The 9,800-nt window shown below is 35.3% G+C and overlaps 1 long non-coding RNA gene across 1 annotated transcript in view; it reads left to right on the top strand.

The window, feature by feature from the left end:
* Positions 1–9,800, top strand: part of LOC106723677 — a 17,454-nt gene that overhangs the window by 1,931 nt on the left and 5,723 nt on the right. Inside the window, exon 2 of the long non-coding RNA XR_001359379.1 lies at positions 3,004–3,009. This is a non-coding gene — a long non-coding RNA (uncharacterized LOC106723677). The remainder of the gene's footprint in view (positions 1–3,003; positions 3,010–9,800) is intronic.

Genomic DNA, 9,800 nt, shown 5'->3' with positions numbered 1-9,800 from the left:
ATCTCTCCTGACTGAAGATGAGAAGAAATATTTACAGCAAAAAGGCTTGAAGGAATTTTTGGAGTGATAAAATGTTTTAAAATCAGATGAAGTGATGCACAATTGTGTCAATTAACTAAATATTATTGAATTATACATCTGCAAGAAATGGATTTTATGGTATTTAAATTATACCTTAATAAATTTTCCAAATTCCAATATAATTTTAATGACATAAAGGAAAGAAGATTATGCAAATAGAAATTGCAGTAATTCCAAAGTCGATAATTTTATATGAGTATGGTTTGGTTATAATTTGTAGGGGGAAGAAGAAGGGATATGGTGTTTTTATGAGGAAATAGTGGGAAAGGGATTAATATTAGAAAATGGCATTGAGATTGTGGTGAATTGTAAAATGCTTTCCCATCCTTCCTCTTCTTAGCTCTCCTCTCCTTTTTTTCTGTTGCATCTTTCACACATTCTTGTCATACAAGAAGCCAAGGGCAGGTCAAGGGATGTCACTTTATATTTTTTAATAAAGGGGCCTAGCAGATTAACCTTTGCATTGGCATTTGAACTCCTTTATGACAAATAAGTCAATCAAGATGAGAACATTTGAGGTGATGTATGTCTGCATTATTCTTTTTTAAAGCTGCAGTTTTGCCATACTGATGATCAATTTTTTTAAGTTACTGACCTGCAAAAGTTTATGCTTCTTTAATTTTTCTTGATTTATTATTATTCAATGACTTACAGAATATTTGATATAAATGTTTTTACCTCAATAAATTATATAAAAGATGATTTAGTATCTTAGTCATGAAGTCTAAATCTTTAAATATTAGCTATCATATTCCAATTATAGAACATAATAATTATTTTGTTTCTAATAATATTCCTTCAAATTTCATTGTTAAACCTAGAAAAAGGAATTTGAAAAGCTGAAGTCTAAAATTAATAAAATGAAAATAGAAGAATATAATAGAAGAATAAAATCTAAAACTTTGTTCTCCCAAAATACCAGTAAAACAGATACAGATCATTCTTTTCAAGGTCTAATAAGGGTAACAGAGAGAGAACATACATATAAAATAAAAAGTACCTAAACATAGATAAGGAAGTGACTTTAAAAAATCGAGACTACTACATGCTGTTACAGTAATGAACCTGAAATACAGGAAAACATATGAATTTATAAAATGACCAAAACTGGCTCAAGAGGAAGTTTTTAAAAAAAGAAGACATGAGCATTATTATTAAAAAAAAGGTGTTAAACCTTTAAGAAAAATATAATTACAATGTTACTAAAACTTTTTTCCAGCTATAGAGAAAGTTCCTCATTTTATTTTGTAACATCAACATAATTTTTATAAGGAAACACATGACACTAAAAAGGCTATTATAGATTAATCTAATGAATATGTATGCAAAATTCTGATATATTTGTTTACCAAATTCTAAGTTGTGAAGCAATAAAAATATTTTTACATCAAAAGAAGTGTTAGGTAAAGACACAAAAGGTTTACTGCATAATCTATCTGAGATAAGCCCTAACCCTTTGAGTGCCAACCAATATCCTAGGAACTATGCTAAAATTGCCAAGGCATTTTTGCTGATTTCACAGCAGTTTAGGAAAAAAATTATGAATCACAAGTAAATGAAGTTACATATTCAAAAACTTAAGGAAACCTTTACTACATTTTCATCTTTGACATATATTGTTTGCTGATTGTATTATAAAATACTAGTAGAAAAAATTTGAACAAAACATAATGTAATAAAAGTAGTAAACTTCATAAAATCGTAGTACCTGTAAAAAATTAGGCAGATAAATGCCTGTGGTCAATTTTAGAACTACAAACATTCGGCATCATAAGTTATCTGCACTTGGGTGCCATCTGTCAATAAAGAGTGAACTACTAGCATCTAATAGTGACACTGCAGGAGGAGCGCGATAGCGCTCCTGGGTCTCTAGAGGCTAAAACAAAGAATGTCCATCAATGACTATTAATTTGTACTTTTGGGCTTCCAATTAAAGGAAATGTTGCATAATAATGGGATAAAATAATATTAGAAACAATTAATATAAAATTAGAGTTATTCTATCCATGTGATGGATCTTAAATATCCTTTCTCTAGCCCTCATGGACTCTGGCACTGAAAACTAATGGAAAATAGGAAATATCTCTGACCATAATGTTGATTTGTCCGTACTCAGCTAAGAGTAAGCATGATTAGACAAAAATGTCTCTGACCCACCCTAACTGCTTCTTTGTGGAACTATTTCTTCCTTTAAAAACCCAGAATCTACTTTATCCTCATTTTCCCTATCAAACCTAGAACTCATATATTACCACACAATTTTACATCAAGTGGAAGTACAGTAACCATAACCTGGCTATTTATCCAAGCTATTTGCATTTTAATCTTTTGTATCTTCAACATCTTTTTAGTGGTGTGGAATAAACAAACGTATCTATTGCTACAAAAGAGTTTTAAATGTCAGGAAATCAGTAGGCAGGGATTGCCTGAGGGAAGCTTCTAATTTTTTTCCTTAAAAAGAAAATCTCCAAATTGCAATCTCCAATTAAGTTCAAACTTGTAGTTACAACTTCTTTAGGTCTTTTTATGTGGTTTAGTGTTTTCATAAAGGAATAGGAGGGAAGGCAATAAAAATGAAGATTGATTTTAATCCCCCCCACTACTTCTCTAAGGAGGGGAAACTAGCTAAACCTGATTGGAACATAAAGGCCTTTTTTACAGTAAAGACTAAGAGAAAAGCTACAGCCTTAAATCTGATCTTTGGTCTAACTATTGCCCATGTGATAGGCATTGGGAAGAAAAACATAAGATACTGACACAGCACTGGTGGAATTTGTAGTCTAGTGAGAGAGATATGCATTTAAGCAGAAGTGATAGTTGTTCCCAAAGAGGGGACAACATACCGAAAACACTATGATAAAACAAAAGAAGGTGCTTAGGGAGATGTTGGGAGTTGCAGAAAGGGGAGGTTTCCTGGAGGAGAATATGGTTGAGTTGAACCTTGAAGGAAAGGGAAGGCAAAGGTGAGCTGGTAGAGAGCATGCACTACAATATGGCCAACATCCAAGGAGGAAATCTAACAGCATCTGACTGCTTAGAGTCTGGGTCTGGCTCCTTTTTGCCTCGTATTGCTTACTGGTAAATATACAGGGTCCTTCCTTTAAAAGGATGTGGCTCTGCACTGTGTGGTTTTGATCCATTAGTATACAATTCAGTCCAGGGTGGGATGGTGGCATGTGTGTGCGGGTGTCTGTTCATGTAAAGATGCCTTCTGCTCTAGACAGTGTGTGCTTTCAAAGGGATTTGGAAATAGTCCAGTCTTTTCTGCTGACTCTGGTGTCTGCAAAGGGAATTAGGAAAGGCTGTGGTGTCCCTGCTTGATTTTATCTTAATCTTCACATGGACCCTTTTATTACTTAATGTTCTTTAGGAATGGGCCAGAAAGGATGCTGAGTGTGGGGGTATTTTTTATTCTCTCTCTCTTTTTTGACAGCTTATATGTAAAATACACTTACAAACAACAGGTTTTAATCATTTTGAAGCAGTGACCTTGAAAATAAACTGTGCTTTTAAATTAGATACACTACTACTAAGAGGGACCTAATATTTACAATTGAATATATGAATGTAAAACATGTACATAATGTACATAAACATGAACTTGATTTGCAGGTGTAGAGCTGCAAGAGAGTTCTATAGGGATACGTTTTATGTTTTAAATATCAGTTAAATATAAAACTTGATTCTAGGGATTTTTAAAAAAACATACACTCACCAAAATCAGTCAATAAATCATTGCAACTAGTATCTGACCCCCCCCCCCAAATTTTATTTCAAATAGACTTATGGTGATGTTCACAAGCATTTTACCTACAGAGAATAATGGTAATTTACTAAAATTTTTCTAAAATTACAGGTAAATGGTTGCACCTGGTTGTCTTTTTTCCCCCCAAAGTTGGGGTGGGTTGGTATATCCTTATGAGAATGTTTCTCATTTAAAAATATCTGCATGTATCTAAAGGATAGATTGTGGACTTTAGTAACATAATGAGTTCTTTAGGGTTTACTTCATATAATCTTTTCTTTTCCCTTCTGTACTTTGCATAGTTAACACTCCACATGCTAATATTAACACTAATGCCTTAGGCCTAAATAGCAATAATTACTGGATGACACACTGGCTTCTATTTAAGTTGACAACTCAATAACTTGACATATGCATTACATCTCTATTACACTGGAATCTAAATGGCACTTTATGAAGCATTCCTTTTATATTTAGTTCACTGACAGATCAGACTCGAGCTGGGGCTCATCATATGTCTTCTAAAGACTAGTGAATGTGTCATTATTTCTAAGACCTTGCCAGTGGTAAGATAATAGAATCATCAAAAACTAAGGTTACAGATAAATGTTGAGGTTTTGATAATATGTTTCTTGGACAAATAAGATTCAAAGATGATTTTATAGTTTTATAATATGTAGTATAAAAGTTCTAAGTAGAAAATGTCATACTTACGAAATTCAACCTGGGATATAAGGTATATCCACTTATATTTTTCTCTTCAAATATGTTCAATATACAGATATACTAGTACTTTAGAAAATACTTTTATGTTTTAAGAATTTTTGCTAAGGCAGAATTTCATTTATAAGAATGTAGAGTTTAATAATTATAAAATATCTTTGTTCTTGTTACCTAAACCTCACATAGTTTGAAATGTTTCAATCTATTCTACAATACAACATGGAGTTTAAAATATGAACATTGTGGAAAATACCACTTTTTTCTTTGGTAGTCATCTGTTAAACATTTACCAACACAATATCACTGCCCATACACACTACATGACTTTATGGGGATTGGAGATGCAGGATGCAGGTATAACAGAGCCCCTTCTCAAGAACACATCAATGTCTAAGCTCCTCTCCTCTCCTCTCCTCTCCTCTCTTCTCCTCTCCTCTCCCCTCCAATCCTCTCCCCTCTTCTTTCTATCTTTAATTCTTTCTTCACCTCACCTCTCCTCTTTCTCCTCCAAAAGACTTAGGCAGAGATAGTAGTGATGGCAGGCATAGGGTTTATGTGGAATGAGGCAGAGAGTATGGCCAGAGGGTGGCCAGTAATAGGTGGTGAGAACAGTCTTATAGATAAGAGTAGCCACACATAGGGGACTTATCAAAGAAGTAAATATATTAAAGACAATGAAATTAAGTTTCTCACTGACAGGAAATGAAGGTACAAATATTGGAAGACTTTAGCATTGCAACACTGCATGAATAATGAACACACCCAGTGTTCATTTAACTTCTCAACTTTTAAATACCACTCTCAACTAAAAAAAGATCAAAGACTGAAAGAGAAATAACTGAATTCAGGGCTGGAACAAAAAAACGAGTACAATATGTCCTAGAAATAAATACCTTGTTGGTAAAGTGGGGAAGAACTCAAAGAAAAATGGGAATATTATAAAAGTATCCAGAAGTCAGTTCTAAAGGGTTTCCACTGGCCAAATAATCTACAAAAATGACAGTCCTGAAATCTAGAAAACTGTGAAGGTCATGAAATCAAAGATTGAGAATGTTCCTGAATGAAGCTGACTAGAAAGATATGAAAATTGGGTACATGTATAATCCTGGCTTCAATGCTTTTATTGTAAAGGACATAATTGAAATGAAACTTTAAAAGGTTCTGTGGATTTATGGTACACAGGTGTTCTTTGCGTTATTCTTGCTACTTTTCAGTAAGTTTGAAATTATTTCCAAAAAAATCAATATTTTAAAAATAAAAAGTTGTTTTGAATTTCTTTATAAATACTCTTTAAAATAACTTTACTAAATTGTAATTGATATACAGAGAAGCTGCACACATTTTATCTATACAATTTGATGAGTTTGGACCTACACATACACACATGAAACCATTACCACACTCAAGATAGTAGACAAATCCATCACCTCCAAAAGTTTCCTCCTGCTCTCGTGTGTGTGTGTGTGTGTGTGTGTGTGTGTGTGTGTGTGTAATACTTTACATGAGATCTATCCATTTAACACGTTTTTAAGTAAACACCACAATATTGTTAAATATAAATGCACTTTTTGGAGAAATGCTTTTCTTTTTGTTCTTATTCTATTTTGTTTGTGTGGCATGAAACGTAGGTTTTGACTAATTTCCCGCATATGCTCACATAGACCCCTCCCAGGAGTTACTAATACTGATGTAAGATCAGCCACTATGGGAGGAGTGCTTTTGAACTTCCCTTTTATTTCCTTTGACCTGGACACCTGCATCCGGGATGGTATCTCCCTACGTTCGTCATGACAGTGAGACAGGAAATGGCAATCTTATCAAACTTCCTGGAAATCCTTTTTTCCCAAGGAAAACAAGGACACACTCCGCTTAAGTGATGGTCCCCTTCACAGTGCCTCCCACCGTGTCCTCCGACTGTGAATTTGATACCCTGAAGGGATGGTAGTTTGTGGCAGAAGCCAACACTGTATCCATATTTATTAACTGCCCTTCAGAGTAGCAATTCCCCTTGAGATTGTGCCCTCACAGACAGCACAACATAATGTCCAATGCTTCACATGAGACATGTCATTAACTGCAGAACTATTTATCATGTGGTCCACCTCATTGTGTTCTATTTTTTTTTGTGCTGATGCCAAATGAACACAGAATTTCCCAGAAGCAAATAAATGGAACACCGCAAAGAATGAGTGCAGAAGGCAGTTCACGTACCTCATAAAAAGGAAGGAAGAAGCAGGGTGAGGTCCAGGGGAAATCAGGGCTGACGGGCACAGTGGGGTGAAATGTTGCAGGAGGACTGACGGGCATTTGGAAATGTCTGTGAATCAATCACCACAGTTGTAAGTTCTGACAGTCTGAAATTGACCAGTAAAACAGTCAAAGAATAGTTTGAAAATTATCAAAATGAATCTTGATGACAGATGTCAAAAAAGTATCTGTTTTGCCCTAATTGGTTTGGCTCAGTGGATAGAGTGTTGGCCTGCGGACTGAAAGGTCCCAGGTTCGATTCCGGTCAAGGGCATGTACCTTGGTTGCGGGCACATCCCCAGTAGGGGGTGTGCAGGAGGTAGCTGATTGATGTTTCTCTCTCATCGATGTTTCTAATTATCTCTCCCTTCCTCTCTGTAAAAAATCAATAAAATATATATATTTTTTTAAAAAGAGTATCTGTTTCCTCTAAATCTTTGTAAGAATATATTTAATTATTTTAAATTCATATTGATTCCATATATATTTATTTGATTACCTGCTATTCCCCAAACACTATTGGAGATAATGGGGGGCAGGGGTAAACAAGGATGTTGATGGTAAAATCTCTGACATCAGAAAGCTGAAAGTCTCAGAGATGACCCTGCTCTAGTTCAGAACAGAATATGGTATATTCTGTTGGGTTTTGGCCAATGTGCCTTAGAGTCTAATGTCTCAAGAGGATAATGCAGAAAGCCATTGTAAAACTTGATCAAATCTGTACATGTTTGCAGAAAAAAACAACAACCAGGGAATTTAAAAGTTTGCATGGGGATTACAGACAATCCACATTTTTAGGGATGATAACTCCTGTCTCTTTTTATATATGGTAGGCTGTGCAGGATTATCAAGGGTCAAGAATCACAATCTGAGTGTCCCTGAGAAGTGTGAAAGCAACTGTGGAATCATGATTTTTAAGGAGAAAGTAGAGAGAAACAATACAAGGAGGAGGGGGTTGGCAGAATCATGGAGAAAATAAACCTGACATACTTCAATATTTGCCTAAGGCCAATGTAGATGCTTCAACTGTCAGAGTAAAACATGGGGAAGTAATGAAGAGAACACAGACCTCACATCCCTCGCTCACACACGGCCTCCACACCTAGGGATTCATTAAGTAAATTCCATATTCTATCTGGTAAACAGTTTCTTTCCCTCTCTATGTTTTGTTGTTGTTTGTGTCATGTGCTCTGTACTAAGTACTGTGAGTATGAATATGGATTTCAAGTGCTTTTAGAAAGTACTTGCTCAGCACAAAGGAAAGGCAGAAGAAAAACTGTTATATATTTTCTGCAAAAAGGACCCTGTGCCTAGGGTTCTGATTCATCTTGAAAAAGACATGTTTGCAAAAAATATATGGTATTTCCATTTCCAATGTTATGAATCACATAGTTTGGATCTAAATGAACAACCCAGAGTGGGAAATATATTTTTCTTGATCTTTGCAGTGATTTATTTTATGGCTTGTTGTGGGCATTTACTTTATTAACTCTTAAAAGCAGAGATAATTTTTGGAAACAATGAACCATGAACAAAAATGTAATGAAAACAAAATTAAATAAGCCATTCTAGTGCCAAAAGTGCAGCATACCCAACACTTTTTTTGGGTAAAAATATAATATCCTAAATTTGATCATAAGTTAGAGTTTAAATGATCCTCTTTTGCATAAACCAGGACAAACTCAACTACAGGAAATCTCTGGGGGGGGGAAAGAAATTGTTCATTAAAGAAGTACTCAAGTTAATGTTTATTGTTCTCCCTTTCTTTTTCCCTAAAGTCATTCATTTTTATATTGGTTTGAAGCAGTTTACAAATTATCTATCTATCTATCTATCTATCTATCTATATATAAAAGATTAGTATGTAAAGTGTCCCTTCGGGAGTTCGACCAGGAGACCGGGAGTTCGATCGCTTGCTATGATGTGTGCTGACCACCAGGGGGCGGCATGAAATGAAGGAAGGCCCCAGTTGGCAGCAAGAAGGTCCCAATGGGCCCTGGTTGCAGGCCAGGCCTGGGGACCCTACCTGTGCTCAAATTGTGTGCACCAGGCCTCTAGTTAATAGTAATAGCTATCATTATTGAGTGATCATTACCCTACCTGGCATCAAGTAAAGGTTTTACCAAATAAGAAGTTCCATGAAACATCTTCAAGCAGACTCAAATGCATATGTGAATTATCTGTGAAAAATAGTTTGTTTGACTACAGAATAGTATAACACAGTTTGGGAAAAAGCTATTTTGGAAAACTGTTTTAAGGAATTTAAACAATTTTATTTTTTATTCTTAACAATGCTCATTTTAACCACTTTTTTCAGATTTCTTCCTTTGATTGAAATTTTGGGACAACTCTAAGGTTTTAAGACTATAGTGACTTTCCATAGAGTAGGTGTAGCATATATAATGATTTCCCCTAGAAAATATCAGCTTCCACTGTATTTCCTATATTCTACTCACATGTTTCACAAATTGTCATTTTAATATAAGAATTAGGGCTCAAAGGGCTGTTAGCATAATTGGGGGAGCCAAGGTTAAGAAACTATAGCTGAAAAGGCAGGAAAGGAGACACTGAAGATCTCAGTGTACAGCACAAAAAGTCTTACAGAAAAACTGCTGCAATTCTCAAGAATACCCCACAACATCCACCAATTCTCTCCTTGTGCAGCAGCAAAGTGCGTTGTTCTCAAGTACATGCTGAGAACCTTCTGTGGATGTGCAGTCACCTTTAGAGTCTAACTGTACAGTATACTTCTCTTCTGCCTCGCAGATCACACTGGGGTTCCTTTGGTTGGCAAACTTCAACTGTAACTAAAAAGGGAAGGGAATAATTGTCTGAATGCTAAGGACACTTTGAAGGACTATAAGTGAGGCTGAGTTAGCAACAAATAATGTACCTAGAACATAAAAAGGCGTACCTATTTAATTAAGCCCTATGATCATTGACTTATTTTAAACTAGAGGCCCAGTGCATGAAATTTGTGAACGGGTGCGGGGGGGGGGGGGGG

Source organism: Myotis brandtii, unplaced genomic scaffold (genome assembly GCF_000412655.1).
Source record: "Myotis brandtii unplaced genomic scaffold, ASM41265v1 scaffold621, whole genome shotgun sequence".
Lineage (NCBI taxonomy): Eukaryota > Metazoa > Chordata > Mammalia > Chiroptera > Vespertilionidae > Myotis > Myotis brandtii.
Note: the sequence above shows the minus strand (reverse complement) of the source record. Positions and strands in the feature narration are given on the sequence as shown.